At 37.9% G+C, this 20309-nt stretch overlaps 1 protein-coding gene across 7 annotated transcripts in view; it reads right to left on the bottom strand.

Annotated features, from left to right (window-relative positions):
• The window catches only part of CTNNA3 (catenin alpha 3), a 512461-nt gene that overhangs the window by 449840 nt on the left and 42312 nt on the right, over positions 1-20309 (bottom strand). The window lies entirely within an intron of this gene.

Consider the following 20309-nt stretch of genomic DNA (forward strand, 5'->3'; position numbering starts at 1 on the left):
AGCACTTAGACCCAGTCCAAATATAAATATTGCTTCTCATGAACAAATATGAAAGTGTTATGTTTTATAATATTTTTGATTAAGGAACTTTGTCAAAGTTCCTTAGAGTGCAACACTTTACAGATCATAATGTTGCATAAGCTTTTTCACAAGGCTTATATAATATAGGAATCTTGACAGGTGTGTGAATGAGGACATTAAAACCCAGCAGTCCTGCGTCCCAGCAAGACCTCCAAGCAAGCTGCTGCAAGCAGGAGTTCTGTGAGAGTGAACCAGCAGGGGAGAGGAAGATCTGTACAGCAAACCATACCAAGAACATAACATAAAGGAAGTTTTTCTGTATACAGCTGGTAGAAGCATCCAAAGTGCAGGACTTACAATGTAGGCTTTGAACTACCCAGTGGGGAAGGGAATATAGTAACATAGAAAATGTTCAGCAAGATCTTGAAATGCATTCGAGTTTGATAAGGAAGGTGGAGCAAGTAGTGAGAGGGAAATTCTTTTGGATTTTATATTAACCAGTGTGGAGAAACTATATGCAGTTCTGAAAGCCACTTTAGTTTAAGGATGGCACTCATTACTCTTGGAAAGGCATGATGAAAATCTGTTAAACAAACAGCAGCGTGTTCCATTAAGGCAGCTGGGTTGAATGAACGTCATCCTATGACAACAGAGAACTCACTGAAGATGACAAAGCTATTTAAAGCTCCCCTGTGAGAGGGTGGAGATCTGCATGACAATGGAACATTGAAAGGGAGCACACTTGACTAGTCCTTTTTCAAAGAGAAAACAAGGAATTGAGTCAGTTACACTTAAATTCCTGCAGGAAAAATTAGAACAAATAATGAAGTACACTATTTAGTTATCTATAAACAAACACAGGAATGAGTAATAGCCACCATGGGTTTGTCCAGAGCAAGTCTTGGCAAATAGTATAATCTCCCTCTCCCTCTGTTCTTGTAGTCATAGTATTAGTAGCAAATGTCTCATAATATGACTAGGTTTTTGATAGTCTCATGTGACTTTCTCATAAAAAAATGGGAAAAAAATAGATTAAATTACTCTGGAATCAACAGAGATTTCTTAAGAGCAGTTACCAATGATTCACTGCCACTACAGAAGAATGCATTAAATGATTTTCTGCAGGGGTCTGTTTTGGGTGCCTCACTATGCAACATAACTTGGATAAGAAAACAGAAAGGGATTTCTTGGAGGAGAAGAACAAGGAACCATTAGTGCACTGGGGGGCAGAATTTGAACTCAAAGTGATGTTCATAAATAGGTGTGATGCTCTTAGATAGGATACAGTTCAGTAAGGATGAGTACAAGTCATCACAAGTAGGCAGGAACAGTCAGCTGCCCAATGTATGATTAGAAACAACCACCTAGGCAACACTTCACAGAAAGTTGTTCAAAGATCATCAAGATGACTGTGCTTACAAGTCAAATCACATACGTGTAAATAGAAGACACCAGAAGAAATCCTTCCGTTCTACTTATCAACAACATCCCCTAATAAATGGGTAGAACTATTTGAGCCCCCGGATATAACAGTTGTCAAAAGCATGACCTAGGAGGAAAGACCAAATGATTTGTGGCTAGTTGTTTTAAAACAGAGAAGCCTGAGAGACAGCATGATAAGATTGCAGCAAAATGAAAAGGAATTCTTACATCCATAGTAGAAAGTACAAGATGCAATGATCTTAAATGTAGTAAGAAGGATTCAGATTAGACATTAGGAAAAGGAACTTTCAGTGAAACATAAGGACAGCCAGAGATGTCGAATCTGTCACTGAAGGTTTTAACAAAATTTTAGATAAAGACAACTGTCATAGTAGGTCGTAGTCTGGCATTATTGATATAATTTATCTAATTCTGTAGTAGAAAACCAGAATAATGTTCTCTTGCAGTACCTTTTATATATATTTGAATATATTTTTTCTTTAGATTTTTTGCATACTTTTAGTAACTCCCAAAGCAATTTGACACAAAGACTATTACAACACAAAGGCTTTATCAATATATTCATACCAACTAAATTCTGTCCAGAAAAGGTATCATTTATATCACCAAACAAACTCTCCTTCTTGGTATAAACTGTACCCAGATGGAGAATTTTGCTTGTGTGATGTTCAAAAATTATTTTTAATGTCCTTAATATGAGAGGGAAAGAAAAATTTGGAGTGTCCTGTCACCAGTGATATGGAGATTCTGCAGTCAAATTCAGACACCACTATACTTTTCTTCCATGAAATTCTGAGCATTTTATGAAGCAAACTATGTATCACTGGCCTTTTCATTGTCCTGCATATTGCAGTCTTTTATTGTAAGAAAACTAACTCGAGTTCTTGAAATTCTGAATTTCACGGAGCAACTGCAAAGCGACAATTTTTTTGTGCTAAATTTATTGTTACCAATAAAACTTCTGTCCTGGCTTTGGCAGGGATAAGGTTAATTTTCTTCCTAGCAGCAGCTATAGTGCTGTGGTTTGGATTTAGGACGAGAATAATGTTGGTAACACACTAATATTTCAGTTGTTGCCAAGCAGTCTAGGACTTTTCAGCTTCTCATACTGCCATGCCAATGAGAAGGCAGGGAGGTGCCCAAGGAGCTGGGGCGGGGCATGGCACGGCCAAGACAGCTGACCCAAACTGGCCAAAGGGATATTCCATACCATACGACATCATTTTGAGCCAGGCGGTGTGGCTCAAAACCAGCTGAGCATCTGCTTCAAGTGGTGAGCAATTGTGCCATGCATTACTTGTTTTGTATATTCTTTTATCATTATCTCTTCCTTTTCTGTCCTATTAAACTATCTTTATCTCAGCCCATGAGTTTTACCTTTTTTCTTTTTGATTCTCTCCCCCATCCTGCTGAGGTGGGGAGTGAGGGAACAGCTGTGTGGTTGGTTTAGTTGCCTGCCGAGTTAAACCACAACAACTTCAGCGGTATATATCACAGCTTTATAAAGCCATTATCCCACTATGATTCCATGTAATGCATGAGTTTATTTCTTATCAGAGAGATTAGCTATGCTGTGGAAAGATCTACCTGGAAAGAAATTTATGATTTCCTTGCAAACAAGAAGATGCTTTCATGTGAGACAGTCTAGATAGCAGAAATGGGGGAAATTTACTCAAACAGCAACTATTTGAGCATCAACTCTGCTACCTCAACCCTTGGAAGATAATTTAAAAAAAGACTACTGACTTTTCTGAGAAAGCACATGCTTGTTACCCTGGCACGTAGTAAATAAAAAATAACCTTTTTTTTTCTGTCTAGACAGAGCAGAAACCTTTAAAAAAAACCCCAAACAAAACAACAAAACAAACATAGATATTCCTTTACCAAAAATAAATGGAAGATTGACAAACCAGTCTTGTAAAAATCTTTTCTTTTTTAAAAAAAATTTCCTAAAAAAAAAATCCCTCTAGTTTAATCTCTGAGCACTAGCTCTACCCACTAGAATCTAAGCTGCTTGCAGACATCCTGCTAGGTTAATTGATAGGGTAACAAGGACCATTAGTCAATAAACTTACTGCTTCCTTAAGCCTCACAGGCCTTGCACATAACTCTGCAACATATAAAAATATTAAGAGAGTTAGGTTGTCCTCAGTAGGGATAGCTGCTATCTTCTCTATGTTCATAAAAACCCCAAAGTCACAAATGATTTCACATCTGACAACCAAATTTAGTATCAAGAAGCAGCACCACTACAACTTCCAAGTTTCTCAGAGTTCTCATAAAAATGAAGATACAAACATTTTCTTACAAGCAAGTAGATGACTAGTAAAAGATTAATCTTCCACTTACGAAACACCCCACTCCCTTACCATACTTTATATACATGCAAATCTATTTGTTTTGCCATCACTGCATGAACAATGCAGTCTAAAAACATACAAACATAAACTCTTTCTTCCAAATCACTCACCCACACAAATCAAACATTTGCTCCCAGTTACAAACCACTCACATTTGAATAGCAATATTTATCTGGAAAAATCCAAGAGTACTTTCTACGTTATATCAAGGACAATCAGAACAGCTTGTTCAATAAATTTAAGTTTCGCTGCAAGTATCTGTGAAGTAAGTCTACATGGACACAGACTTCTGCACACCACTGAGAGGGCAAGCAAACCCAAGATTCTTTTTAATCATTTTAACTCAACAGGAACACAGAGAGTAAACCAAACCAAAACCTTATCACTAAATAAAACACACAAGAAAAGAAAGGTGTTTTTCTCTATGTTCTCCTAAATAAGGATCCCATAACATCCACATAGAAGAAAACATAACGAGCGTGAATACTACTTGATCACAATGATCTGCTGTGCAGCATTCATATTCTGAAAGTGTCAGAGGCCTGTACAAAACCAATTACTTTGTCCCATAAAAAAAAAAAACAACCCAAACCACAAATGCACTGACCCTATTACTGAAGCATTCCAGGACCAGCACTCCCCAACTCTTCTGGCAGAACAGCACTACCACATGCCCTCCAGGAAAAACAAACACGCACTGGTAGAGTGGGCATGCAAATGGTTCTCAGATACTTGTTATAGGGTAAAGCTGAAGTTGGTAAACCATAGAAGAAATAACTGAAACCAGAGAGAGATGGAAGCATTTCCAGAACACAAACATCTCTGGTTTACTATACTAGTAGGCTATTGCCTCTTTTTACCCCTGTCCATACGGTAGGGTTACAAACCAAAGGCTATATAAATGTCATTAAATAAGAATGCATTGCTGTGAATAAACAACTATATCCTAAATGCTGCAAAACATTTGGATCTCAGTACTCTGTTGTAACATTTATTTGAAGTAGTTTCAAGTTTGTATACTACAAGCTCTGTCTGTAATACATGCTGTAAACACGTTGGCCTAAACAGAGTTAGCTGGGGGGAATTTGACAGTGACAGTAAAATCTACATCCAAAATATATTATGTTCTTATCTGCAATACACGTCTAGATTTTTTTCTCTTTAGCTGGTCTAGTCTTCTAACTTAAGACTGCTGCTTTCATCTCTTTTGTCTAATTGTCAAGTGGATTGTTGCCCTACTCAGGATGTTAATTACTATATGCTCCATGACGTGGAAAAACAAATGAAAGAAATCCCTCTTTTTATTTTGCATTCACCTCTTCTTGAAAAAATACTCATTCCTCAACACCAATTTATGGGATTAAAATATGTTTTGACTCTCTTACTTGTTAATTTACAGAAGTCTCACATATATACAGTCTTAAAAAGTATTTGGAGGACTTCCAGAGAGGAAGATGACAAGAAGATATTAAATACACTTCGTTTGCATGAAAGCAAAACAGCAGTCTAACATTAATGTACCAACACACAGTCATGAATGACACCCACATGCAAGATAAAGGTATAATGCAGTTCCTCACAAACAAATGCATTTCTATACATTTAGAGCTTTGAGCAAATGTACTACCTAAAGTAGCACAATTTTTTATATAGCTAGTATTCTGCAACTTGCCTTAAGACAACATATCTGCATGAACTCCAAAGGACCAGATCTTTGCCATCTGTAGGAATGAGACAAATTTGAGTCGAAGGAACAGTATATGCCATGAATATTTTTCTAGGAGTACTACTATAAACAGAATGTTCTTACAAATTTAAGACGCTATCAGGGCCCACTACTTACTTTAGACTTCAGATTAGTTGATATCGGTAAGAAAAGCCTAACATTTGATATAAAACTAACTTGCTTAATGCAAGTTTTAGTAAATGCTTCACTCCCCCCATTTCTGACTTTCTGCATGTTCTGAATACAGCCTACTCCTTTTTTCCCCTCCTCATATTATATCTTTAGCTGTACTGAATTCAGCTGAATGCCACACTTTAAGACATAAAGCATCTGTGTCGTAACAGATTGAATTTAGTCAATCTGATGCCCTTGAAATGCAATTCTGCAAGAAAAAGAACCTCTTAATTTAAGGATGGAACATTTTTCTCCTATCAGATTACTCCAACATGAAATACCTGGCCAACTCTATAACTAATAATACATATATACAAGAAAAATGTGGTTTCAGTTCATTAGTGGAAAAAGTGTTGGCTTATTTAGGGGTTATTAGATCACCAGGGAGTTTATATGTTCATGTATTAATTCTCAGAAGATGGCAGATTTTTCAGTTGTACATTCCACAATGTAATGTATTTCTATTTTATCTTCAGTGACATCTAGGCTTGTGATTGTTTTTCTCATTCAGCAGTGAGAACATTCATTTTAGCACGACCACATTTGTACAAGAAATAAGATGGAACCTTGATGTATTTCATTTTCTTACAGCCTTCACTGCGGTGATTTACTGAGAGGAGAAAGTAACATGTAATAGCTGGTTCTCACAGTGGCAGCAGGAAGACTCATACTGGTTGGTATCTTTTTTCTTTTGTATATTTTCCTCTCCCTCACCTGGACCTATACGTTACAGGTAACTCAACAGTAACAGAAAATCAGGTTTGCTTTGACACATTACTGGCAAGGCTAAGAAGCTTGCCCAGCAATGGACTGGTAAATGGAAGGGGGGGAAAAAAAAAAAAAAGAAAAAAAATATATCACTAGCAGCCTGTCTGTGCTTGGCTCTAAGTTGCATTCATCAAAACTGTTCATAGATAGAATCTGGAAATTAGTTTTTCAGTAATGAAAATTGGAGTAAAAGTCATGGTAACAAACTTCACATATACAAACCTTATAGAAAATAACCAGTGTCCCTTGTTAAGTCATCCTTGTGCTCCATTATCACTGCAAGTATGCATCATGTGCACCAGTAACAGGAAATCACTTTGAAGCTGTGAACTACCTGCCAGATTTTAAAGATTTTTAAGTTATCTTTTGTAACTGATGAAGCTCATTGTTTCAGTACTTTGTTGCTGCTGATCTCCTGTTCTCTGGCAGTTTTCAATTAACTCTGTTCATGTATTTATCTTCAACCCCCCTTAACTACTAAGGGCCAAAAAGTAGCATTTTTGGCTATTGGGGTCCTGTAAGCAAGAGTTTGCCCAAAGCATATTCAATCCATTCTCAAAAGGGAGTTATCACTTGCCTCTTTCAGATTTCACATGGCTGTATTGGACATGTTGTCCAAGGCCTAAGAACAGTACAAGGGCAGGGAGGTCAGGGGCAGGTAGACACATTCTGTGTCACCAAAAACATTGAAGGGCCCCCCTTCTATCTGCTCTCAGAAAGTTATAGAGCATACTTGCTACCCCACCCCTCTCCCTTATACCCAGGTACATGAAACACTACAGAGTGCATAGTACATCTTTAGCATCACTGAACTTCCCCACGTTAAATACGTTAAACTTCTCCACTCAGATCTGCACAACAGGCCAGCATCAAGATGCAGAAAAAAGTACAGTGCTGTCCCTTTTTGATGAGCTATGTGAGAACAGAGAGAGAAGGAAGGTGAAAGGCCAAGACACAATTGCATGCTGTGGCGTTCCATAGGGTCTTGGGGATTCAATAAAAGCACAGTCTGGTACATGGAAATAACCCAGCCTCGCAGGGAATGCAAGAGGAGCTCTGCTCTTACACCTGACGCAACCTGAAGCACAGGCAGAGAGGATGTGAATACTACAATTCAGTCACCCAATCTCAGCGATTGCTTACAGTGACCTATGCCTAAGCTTGGCTCTGCAAACCTAGTCAACTAATAGTTGAGATACCAGGGGCTATAACTGTACATTTAAGGATAGAATGGAACCAGATTTATTCAAAGCAAGGTAAAGTATGGGTGCTTTGCTTGGAGTCAGTGTATACTGTTCCTGAGCAAGCCACATTCTGTAATACATCCTGCTGCTCTTCATGTTCATCTATGATCCCAGCAACTAAGTTTAGCACCTTGTTAGCAGAGTTCTCCATGTGTAGTGGCCCAATTACATTCTTTTTTACATAATTTTTGTTTTAATATTCTCTTTCTTCCTTATACACCAATCCCTTAGCAACATAAAGATGTAAGGGAGAATTAGGACTGGATACATGGGGTGGGGAAAAAAAGGGTGCCTCAAGAAAAAATAATCATCATCTGCTTTTTAATGGGAAGGAAGTACCCCAAAATCAAGATAGTTAAGACTTTCCTACCTTTAAAAAAAAAAAAAAAAAAAGAAAAAAAAGAAAAGAGCACTGGGTGAAAAACCATTCTCCAAAGCCAGGGCAAGCCCAGGAAAACCCAGAGAACTGGCAAGTGCTTGGCCTGTTGACTTTCACCATCCAGAGCATTATGATGAAGTTTTTGAAGAGTCAGATTATTTTAAGCACTGGATGCTTTTGGCATTGTGCAAGGCATATGGTATGTCAGGATCTTTACCCCAAGGTTCTTACCTAAACATAGGATAAAAGAGGATATAGTTTCCAAAGAGAAGGCAGAAAGCTTCTGACTACAGGGACCTTGTCTACTGGCAGAGCTCCAGGTTCAAAACCGTCTGGCATAAATGCAGTAGGACTAGGTCAATGCAGAAGAGCTTAACACTTTTATTTGCTGGAAGTGATTCCTGATGAGTTCACGATCCGTTTCCAGTATTCAGAATCTGACAAACACTACAGCATATCAACTGGGGGGGGGGGGCAGATGAGAATGGGAGTTAGGAAGACCACAATCCCGTGGATGCATGCAACACCATTGTTTTCTATAAACCAAAACAGCAGATACAATGAAGAAAGCAAACAAAAGCAGAAAAGAAAAATATTATTTGAATGAGATGGGTGTTGTGACAAAGGTACTACACCTGTCAAAACACTCAACTTTCCTGGAAAGAGTTTTGCATGTAGTTTCTCTGCTAATTTAATCACATGTACTTTGACTATACTTAATGTCTTTAATTTTTTTAGTACTTTCTCTTTCCTTTTTTTCTTTTACAATATGACTTACAAGAAGTGGAAAGAATGAGTTTTGTTTCTGTACAAAGAATAGATTGCCACAATCACAGAAACTTCCATTATCAAATAATTGACCATTATTTTCAGTCTAATTTAATTTTTAAGATTGTCCTGGGATAGTTCAGCTATATCTTGACATGAACAATAAGACATTCCTTCCAAAGTGTGCTGACTGCTTCAAACAAGCTACATATTGGTTTTCATACATATAATGTAAAATCTTTATTGATAGAATGGTTTTTATCAAGCAAAAAAGATAAACATGCTCCCTTGACATGGCACTTAGGGACACGGTTTAGTGATGGACTTGGTAGTGTTAGGTTAAAGGCTGGACTTGATCTTAAGGGTCTCATCCAACCTACATTATTCTATGATTCCTTCAAATACTTCTCAGCTACTTCTCTCTCAATTCTAAGATACGTTAATGATAACTTCCTGAGATGTGGTTTGAACTACAGGAAACCTAATTTATGCTTATTCTGGCTTTTTGAACATAGAAGGGTTTGACCCTCCTTGCCTGGTTCTGAGACAAGTTATACAGCACTCAACTCAAAAGTTCTATTACTCCAATAAGAACAGCCACAGAATATATTTTGCTCTCCAAGTAGAACGCCATAGTTTAGCAAAAAGGGAAAAATATTAACAGATACTGAACACTGTATAATTTACTCTTTTATAGAAGTGAAAAAAAGGCATTCAAGAAAACAGGAGGGAAAGTAAAATATTCCCGACTTTCCTATGCACAGTAGAAGCAGGTCTTAAGACCTGCACAGCCCACAACTGCACACCTTCCATGGTTCTGAGGCACAAGGGCATCAGGCACAGCCTTAGTTTCCAAGGGCATGTCCCCCACTGAGCACTAGGCTTGAAAGCTCATGGGTTCTCTGGTGACATTTACACTTATCTTTAGATTTTCCACTGGTTTAGATTTTTCTAATGCAAACCGCTCTTAGTGACCACCAAAGAAAACCCACGCAAACTTTCATATCCACAGGCACTCTGAGTTGCTCCAAAATAGCACTTAAAAGAAGAGATAATGCCTCTGATCCTCTCTCACCCATCTTCCCTCCTCATATTACTGCTGCTTCTTTCCTCCCTAATGTCCTCCATCCTAACAGGAGTCTTGCAAAACAGGAAAGTACATATATCCAAACTGTCTCCAACAAGCAGACCCATTAATTTTCATGTAGCTTCACACATATATGAAATGAGTATGATCTGATTCTGTTGAAGATCAGATCAAATTTCTTGTCCAGAATAATTAGAAACAACCATGAACAAGGATTGCGATCAAGTTTGAGGCTGTGCTTTGTCTTCACTTTGTTTGTACTTTCAATTCTTTGTTTACTCTTTTTTCCCACGTCTCTTGGATTCACTGATGCTACTATTCAGTTTCCTACATCTATGAGCATACACAATTCAACATACACAATTCAAAATACACAACAATTCAAAGTACTACATTTCTTCCACTATGACCATATAGAGATTTTTTTATTTTAACATCTGTATCAGTGCCTTTCTATTGCAAAATTCTTGCAGGTTGCAATAAATATACTTTGCCTGTGTATCTGGAAACAGAAAGAGATCAACAGAACAAACACAGCAACTCAGACAGACACAGTGGTTTTTTCCTGGTTGCTAAGCCCACTCTTAATCACTCCTGAACACACAGAACATTTTATTCTCTTCTCCAGTAGGTTATTATCTATTCCAAAAGTCCAGGATATAATTCATAAAGTTCATACTGATTTGCAAAGGAGAGAGTTGTGTGGTGATTACAGCTGTGTGTTGGTTAAGTTTACGTTATTCCATGCAAAGCTTACTGCTGATAAATCCTTCCCCGGCAATAGCATGAAGCATAATTAATGGAAATTACCACAAGGAATTTCAGAAGGAATGTTATTTCTGAAAAAGGAAGGCTAAACAAAGTAAACAAGAAAGAAAAAAAAAAAGACTGCTTGGTATCTCCTGGAACACTTCAAAGCATTTTTATTTTAGCTGGGTGTTTTAAAACACAGGGAATTGTTATAGAGCCCTCTTGATTCTACTAAGCTTTGGACTCTTCTTAAGAGGTAGAATGCTTTGTCTCTCTCTCCTGAACACAAAACTATTCAGGAAGGAAATAAAATTACAACTGCAGATACTCCGAAAAAAACCCAAACAAAACACATGCACACACTATCTTAATACTCTCTGCATAGAAAATATCTGTGGAAGAAATCTACCCATGCCACCAAAGAAAGACAAGTTTTAAAAGTTTTTCCAGTATGTCAATGTGAATTATACAGTAATAGTAATACTGCTGTGTCAATGTTCATTCTGAGTACAATCCACACGAATTGTATGCTGATAGTGAACAAAGCCAGGCCTAAAAGTAAGAGGCAAGCAATTTAGTTCTTAAACATTTAATTTACTGAAATTGCTCTGGTCCAATTAGAATAGATTCTGACCTTAGCTATATTGGTGTAAGTTTATAACATTATTAAGTTCCTGAAACTACTTCAGATTTAAACCAGCATAAATAAAGTCAGCTCAGAATACAGAAATTAAATATTGAAGTCAATAAAATAAAGTGGAAGGCAGATGACCTAAGATGGTAATTCTCAAAACAGTCTCCGTAGAGCACCTGGGTTATATGGATCTACAGATACTGACTGTAACAGAGACATTGGACAAAATAAAGCATTAATTGGAAGTAGGCAGGACAGTATAAAAAAAGTGCCCTGCAAAGCAGATCATTTATGATCCTTGATTATTTCCTCAATACAGAAGTTTACTAAAAAGTAATCCTCTATTCAGAGGAGCTTCCGTTAATCAGAAAATACATCATATAAACTTGAAGCATGCCTAGCTCAGATACGTTTCTCAAACCACTGCCCTCTTGCCATTTCCAATTATTCTCAAAAACTTTGTATACGTCAAAGCCATTTGGCTAACATTAGGATTATCTTATTGGACTCCATAAACTCATCCAGGGTTTTTTCTTAACATTTATGACTTGTTCACTGGTATAGAGAGAGTTCATGAATAAGCAGCTGATCACGTACAGAATGAATGAGATGACAAAATTTGCATTGATTATAGTTCGGATGTGGATCAGAAACTCAGCTTCTGTGTCTCATCCTCTGTGTATCTTGCATAAGGGGCTCAGAGGAGCCCAGCAGATCATCTCAGAGGCAAACCACTGTCAATCATCTGATGCACTGCATGCCCAGAGAAGCAAGCTGCCTCTCACTTGCAACAACATCAGCATGATTTTGTATGTGTAAGGAAACAGTATTTCAATTACCCCCGTGTTCCAAACTAAGCAGGAGCCTGCAGCCACTGCACTGTGTTGCCTCATCTTTCTCCAGGAAAGGCGGTGCCTCTCCAGCTACAGAAACTCCCTAGGAAGCCCAAGCAATATCCCAGAATGCAGACCCACGCTGACTGCCCTTGAACTTCCAGGTGAACTCAGGCTGCCATGACTATTATCAGAAGAAAGCAAACCCAGACAACTTTTCAGAAAAGACAGACAGTGGATAGTTTGCAATTCTTTGTGGTCTTACAAAATATTAGAGCATGCTGAAAGAGTTTAAATGCGTCGATTTCCAAAGTCCACAGCAAAAGGTGCCTGTTTGATATCAGCATTTGGAGGTATGAGAGCATAAATGAATTTTGGTTGCTGGCTGAATTCTACTGAAGTGATTACTTCAGTGCTGTTAGGACTTTAGGCATTACAACTTTCAGGCCAGCGTACCAAGAACCTTGTCTTTAGTCATTTTCAATCTAATTTTAAAAAAAAAATCATCCATTTAAAGTAATTAACATAGTCTGGATCACAAGACACAATGTTAATGCAGCAACGCATTGATTTCTCCTGCATTTGTTCATCAGAAGTGCTGGTGACCACTTGTAATTCTAAAATCATCCCAGAGATTTCAAGATTTTTCCCATTTTGCAGTGGACCAGAAAATGAAGCACTCTGAAAAACCTTTGCCAAGAGACACATTATGCAGAATTACAAATACCAAACTCACAAGCCTGTGTTGGTTTAAGCCTCATGAATCAAGTAGAACAGGAACTTCAACTTGAATTTGGAGCAGATACTGTTTTGGATTAGAAGGCAATCAGTCTGTCCACCTCATGCTCTTAAAAAAAAATATATATATATACCCAAACGTAACTTTTTAATAAAAAAAAAAATCCAACCAACTCTAGCAGTTACCTGTACCAGAAATGTCACAGATAATGACTGCCATTTCAGAGAGTCTAGGCTCTGTAGCACAGAATTCCTTTGTGCATTTTAATAAACAGATTCATTATTTCATGTTTACTCTCAGCTAAATCATATTATCTACTTTAGAATGCTGTATTTGTCCCACCCACAGTTAGTTCTCCGTATCAGATGCTCTTTATTTCTGTCTTCCTTGCAAGTCCGAGGAACTCTAATTATTTAGGCCAGAAAAATTATCATTTAAATAAGAGCTAGTAGTCACTTTGTCAAACCACTCTCTAATCCTAGATTCTCAACATGTGCACCCAAGTCTAGTTAATGTCACTGCATTTTCAGCAGATCTAAGAATACCTTTTTCTTTAAAAATCCTCATCATTAGGATACAGAGCCTGATCTTACAGTCTCTGCTCAAGAAAATCCAATATCACTTTAAAGTAGCAATAGGTTTGCCTTAGGAAAGGCTGAAGGAATAAGGCTCACAGACGTAATCAAATTAATTCTAAATCACTTTGCTTCTCTTTCAAGTGCTGAATGTTTCTGCTTTGAATCTCTGCATCATCCTAAATTTGCACTGTATTTTCTTGATATAAAGCAAAGAGAAATAAGCCCTCCTGGCCTGTAGGGGAGTGGTTCTCCAGTAGTTTCTCATCTGACCATTTTTCCATCATTAAAATTCTACTCTGCTACACAAGATCCTGCTTTATTCATCACGCTGTGTAATCCACAACATGCTTACTAATGTTGCAGGCAGTTACAACAACCATGCCCTGAACCATTGGTGGGTACAAATTAAGCTGTAGTAAAAAGGTTTAGCAAGTACACCCTTGTTGTTGAGCAGATTGTATCTGAAAGAAATTATCATCTGCTTTCCCACATCTTTGATTAGGGCTAAATAATTAAACCATACACTGCTATGGATTATACCTGAAGACCAATCAAAAGCTACTATTACTTCAAAACATAGTACGCTATCTGCAAAATGACGTTTTTCACTACTTGTACTTAACCGCCCAATGAAGTGTTGCTGGAGAGCAGGAGCAGCAGAGTGAAATGAAAGGTGTCCACTTTAACCTGTCACCTGGAACCTTGCCTGGTTCATCACTGAAAATTTGCCTCTTCCTTCCCTCCACCTTACTTCCTTGGTTGCAATTAAAGCAGTAGATGTGTGCTCCCTTAGAACTGCACTATACAAGGTCCTGGCTAGGGAATAGCCAATCCTTTTTGGTTAACATTTGCAAATAAATGGGAAGCAGCAAGGAGAGACTAGTGTTTCCACTAACTGTAGCATCGAGGGATTGTGGGACAGGAATTTATTAGGATGACATAGGCAATTAGCAGCTGATTAAATCAAGTCAGGGTAATCAGTCACTGTTTTTTTAAAACTGGCCAGGGGAGCTCAGCATGTAACACAGCTTCATCTAGCATCAACGTGAAACAGTTTTACTACTTAACTCTGCTTCATCAGTGATGTCAACCATTAAAATACACTTGACACATACTTTGCACGTTTTTTTTTGTTTAAATAGACTCTCCTGAGAAATCAAAAACTATTAACCCCAAATGATTTATTCCTTTTAAGGCTCACCTCACTCCTGCTGTATAAAAACACTGCTGCTTAAGAGAATAATGTAATTGTCATATTATCAGTTATTCTTGCATAAGTAACATTCTCTTTAGACTCTGACCCCATTTACACTACACAAATTCTGGTTTTGTCCTGCCTTAGAATAAACATATCATCTGAAGTATCAGTGTATTTCATTTGGGGAAAAAAACCCAAAAATCAGTTTCTAGTCTACTGAAAGAACAGGGTTCTAAGCCACTAGATACCACTGAAATAAAACATCCACACATCAAAATTCATATAGGACACATATATGGTACCATACCAAATGTTCAGGTACAAAGTCAGTGGTGCTTTCAAGTCCCCCATGCCATGCACTCAAAATTCTTTATTAGCTTTTTAAGTCATGCCCTTTTAGCATTACTTACTTAGTTGTTACTGTAATTTAATTCCTAGCTGAAGATCTCTTTTCCTTCCCACTGTTATACTCCATTTTGTATGGTTGGTTTGTTTTTAAATTGCCTGGGCACTCTGTGGTTAAACTTAAAGCATCATCCATCCTTGGCTCCCAAGACATTTTAGATACACTTAACAGAGAAAAGACCAGACTGTAATCTTTCACCCAAGCTGAGGACATCTTGGGCACAGGTAAACAGTAATTAGGTTTCAGAGAAACAGCAACAGACTGAGCTTTGGAAAGACCAGGGGGAGCCTTTTTAGCTCTCTGCTCAAGTCCCAGGCTCCCTACAAGTCTCCTTCTGTTTTCTCAAGAAAGTGAGAAGCAGGTCTAAATAAACTGCACACATTTATCTCAACCTCTTTACAGCACCACTAGTTTTATTCCTGAAAAATAAATAACTCTTTCAGAACTTCCCTTTTTCAAATTTTATTTCCATTCTAATATCAAAGTTTTAAGGGCTTTTTGCCAGATGGGCATCTCAGATAATAGTTTGACTCTTCATATCTTGGAGGCTGAAGGCTTTATGTACTAACTACTTATATCTTCCACAGGCTATATGAAAGGGGGAATGAAATTATTTCTCATAATTCTCATTCTAGATGCATGATAAACCAGAATTCTGTCCATTTCCCCCAAATTCCAAAACACTTACGCTAGCTCACACAAGAATATTTCAGACAGTTATGCTTTTACCTTCGTGACTGGATTTTTGACAGGATTTGAGTGATGACTACTCTCCTTTTCCATTTGGAAAACCAAAATATACCTGTTTCTTTAAATACATCTATTTATCACAGCTGTGGAAAAAGGAATTAAGTGCAAATGTTTCCTCTTTGAGTTTTGGATACAACTTTACTGGTCCAAAAGAGGAATCCCACCCACTCTTCAGTTTGCCAGTATTCATACTTTCAGCAGAAATTTCAATACATTTTACAATTAGAGTACCCCTTTATAATGACACTTTTAATTGCTTACTTCTTGTTATTCCCTCATCATATTGACTAACATCAGGCTGGATTCTGAAGCCATCAGCATCAGGCAGCTTTGGCACCAACCACAGAACAAGTATCAGGCACTGAGATCCAACCGTGACCAACTATGCAACTATAGTTCCTAGTTTACCCCCTATGGTTTCTTCTGTATTTTACCTAATTTTGGTGCTCTGATTTCTACAAGTAAAAACTGTATCTATGAGAAGACCAGCAAAACCTTTGTCCTGCTCCTTGTGCAGCTGCACAGTGAGCGTACCAGATCTCCATATCATGAGACACACACACACACAAAAAACCCACCCAGAAACTGCCAAACAGTTTTTTAAAAGAAATTCTTTATCATATGTGTTTTGGGTTTCTTTGGGGTTTTGGTGTTTTTTTGTAATTTGATTCTTCCTTCAAATGGAAAAGGCAAAACTCCCCCACCCAAAGTACTGTGTCCAGCTCTAGGGCGCCCAACATAAGAAGGACATGGACCTGTTGGAGTGAGTCAAAAGGAGGCCATGTAGATGGTCAGAAGGCTGGAGCACCTCTCCTGTGAAGACAGGCTGAGAGAGTTGGGATTGGTCAGCCTGGAGAAGAGAAGGCTCTGGGGAGACCTTACAGCAGCCTTCCAGTACTTAAAGGGGCCTACAAGAAAGCTGGAGAGGGACTGTTTACAAGGGTATGGAGTGACAGGACAAACAGGTAAGGGCTTTAAGCTGAAGGAGGGGAGATTTAGATGAGATCTGAAGAAGAAATTCTTCACTGTGAGGGTGGTGAGGCACTGGCACAGGTTGCCCAGAGAAGCTGTGGATGCCCCATCCCTGGAAGTGCTCAAGGCCAGGTTGGATGGGGCTTTGGGCAACCTGGTCTAGTGGAGGGTGTCCCTGCCCACAGCAGGGGGGTTGGAACTAGGTGATCTTTGAGGTCCCTTCCACCACAAATCAGTCTATGATTCTATGACTTTTTCTCAGAGGTCTGGCTTCCATGCATGGATGGAAAAGCTATGCACATGGAGATATGAACTGCTTGGAGCTTAAAATCATGCAAGACTAGCACTACAGACAGACAAACCCAATCAAAGAGCTGAGCTGTAAAACTATGGTGCACGTAGTGACAAAGTTGATGGGGCATACAAAAGTCTTCCACCTCACCACCCTGAATACATAATAAAAAATTGTAAATGGGCATATCAGCACTTTTGGGTTGGCATGGAAAAGGAAAAGCTCTTCACCCATTAAGCAAACCATATAGACACACAGGACAGACATTTAGCAATGGCTAAATGAAAGCACTATAATCACGGAACTACCAAGAAATGTCAGGTGGCTGAAAACAGAATTATCATAATTTTACACTCTCTTAGCTACTGAGACTGATTTGTTGTTTGTTTTTTTTTTTAAGTGAATGCATGAATCAATTATTTTAATTACACAACATGACAGATAGTTGTTCTTAAGTCAAAGGGAGATAATAAGCTAGAATACTGGAAATACAGCCTATACTTCGATTTTATAATTTATATTGTGCAACTAAATATTAAAGAAGAAAAGGAAAGAAGGCATTTTCAGAAAAGCCAATGGGAATCAAATGCCTACATGTCCTTAAAATTACTCTGAAGTGAAGTGCTAGGCGTGTTTGAAAATTCCTAAACAAGAACACTTAACACATATCCAACCCTGCAGAAGAATAGACAGCAGCAGAGTGGTAAATACAAAAGTAAACAAACTCACTCATTTATTGATCCAGGATGACAATTCAAAAGACATAATTCTGCTGTTACCCTTAAATATACAACCACATGTACTGTCATTCTTAAGTCTAGAAAAAAAAAAATATGAATTCTTATTCAAATTCAATGAATAGCACAAGCCTTAAGAATTTCTATAATAATTCCTGCCCTTTGATTTGCATCTCAGTTACTGCACATCTTTTAGAAGGGCATGGATTGTGGCTATAAAGGCTACAAGCAGTGATTAATGTACTGCACCTCTTAACTAAGCCATCTCAGTAGTTAATTGTCAAAAACATTCGTTTGCTTTCAGGTTTGAACTTTTCTGACTTCCATCCATTGGCTCTTGACATACTTCTGTGCACTAGAATAAAGATTTAGTTAAGTACCTCTATTTGTGATATTTCTAAGCCATAACCTTTTCCAGATAAGCTACAGTGACTGAGCTCCTTAAGTTTTCCATCATAACGCTTGTTTTCTTGACAACAAATAATTTACCTCTACCCTGAGCTCCCTCCAATTTCAGTGTACTTTTAAAAGTGTTTGTCACACAATAAACTTGCCAGTTGATAGGTGATAATCTCTTGAAAACTTGGCTCCAGCTTCTGGAGTAGAGTACTTTGGTGAACAAATCTCATGCTCAACATAATGCCATCTTAAAAAGTAAACTGATCAATCAAAGGTAGAGAATAAAAGTGTACTTATTCCATTTTAACAAAGAGAAATATCAGTTGACTGTAGAAACAAGTCTTCGTTCCAAAATTAAGAATTTTAAAATGTAAATTTGAACTGTATGATAATGAAGACAACAGCAGTACTGATAATGATGGACTGCTCTGAAGTAAAACAGGTTAAGGGCTCTGCTACATCTCCTGGAAGCATTATTTCCCATAAGCAAATTACTGTGTGCCCCATAAACATCTTTGCTACAGTCCTTAACTCCTTCAGTTTCTTATGCAACTTCTTAAAACATTTCTAAAAACACCAATCATCAGGAAGCAATCCTAAAAAGATTTTAAAATGGAATAATCAAAATGGTTTCACATAGATTCACATAACACATAATTTCCGAGGGCATACAATCAAAATCAAGTAAGTAAACCTTAAATTAGCATAACTTTACAATAGGATACTGCTTTTGTGTGTGTTCACATTCTAAAGTTCAGTTGTCAACTGTTAGATTACCACATTGCTGGAGACTTCTAGGCAAAAACTAGGTGTCTTTGAATTACAGCCAGCACTGCTACAGGCATCCTAAAGGCACTGTTAACACTAAAAACAACAGCAGCAGCAATAATTTTTCAGTTTGACAGGTGCTAAATACCACTGAATTTGACTGTAATTCCATTTTTATTGTAGCTACTGCCCAACACTCCCGAAATGAACTTACAGTAATATCATTATAATGAATGGCCTTAAACCAGTACTGTTCCAGCTGAACAATATATGGACAACTTGTGCGCCTACTACAGTATCCCAAGGAGAGTGTTGGGATCTATCACTAAGTCCCCTCTTATCTCAAAGTCCTTTACCATTTTGTCCTATCTCATTTCCCCTGTAAATATTCATATTGCGGATGTCTTAATACTTAGGTTGATACAAAACAATGCTCAATGTAAAGCTTACTTAACTCTTATTGGAAGCATTCCAATAAGTCACAGAGCAAGAGAATAGTTTTACTACTCATTGTGGCATGAAGCTATTCTTTTACAGTCAAATTTCAGAGATGACAGTCAGTATCAAGGAAATTAAAAGCTTGTTTTAATTCAAAGGAATTGCCAGACTATCTCCTGGACAAGAAAGAAAAACTGTATTTCTTGGAGACAGGTATCTACTGGACGGCTTCAAAATGGTAGATTGGCTATAAACTGATATTCTCAACCCCAAGAAATTTCTCTAGTGGATGCAGCCCAACCCTAGACACATGCAAAAATATTAGGTCACTGCAAGTTAGATGGATGAAGGGACATCCATCTGGATAGGGGGGAGAGAGACTGTTAAGTGAGCAACTGAGTAACAAAATAATGAGATCACCAAAAAGCAGGTAATTTTGAGTCAGTATACCATACTGAAGCATCTCTATGCAGGGTCAAACAAATGCCAGAATGGGAACAAAGAAAGGCACAGGAGCATGAAGCCCATGCCAGGGCTGTGGGTGGGCCTGCAATAGCCAGCACTTCGATGGCCAACCGAGCAACCATAACCTGAGTGGGAGAAGATCCTGTGCATTTCTTCCCTTGCAAATGTTGACAAATGATGCAGGTGGTAAGCCTACATTCCACTGTTGAGTATAAATGTTTTGTTTGTATTTTATCTTCATCTGATCCGAGTTAAACATACTTCCAACTAACTTGGCTAATAAGCCATCTCTCTTGGAAAAGTATGACAAGATTGAGATATGTACTCCACTAAACAATAGTAAGAAGGAAAGCTCTGACATGCAGCAATACACTTGGGAG

This window comes from Balearica regulorum, chromosome 7 (assembly GCF_011004875.1).
Source record: "Balearica regulorum gibbericeps isolate bBalReg1 chromosome 7, bBalReg1.pri, whole genome shotgun sequence".
NCBI lineage: Eukaryota > Metazoa > Chordata > Aves > Gruiformes > Gruidae > Balearica > Balearica regulorum.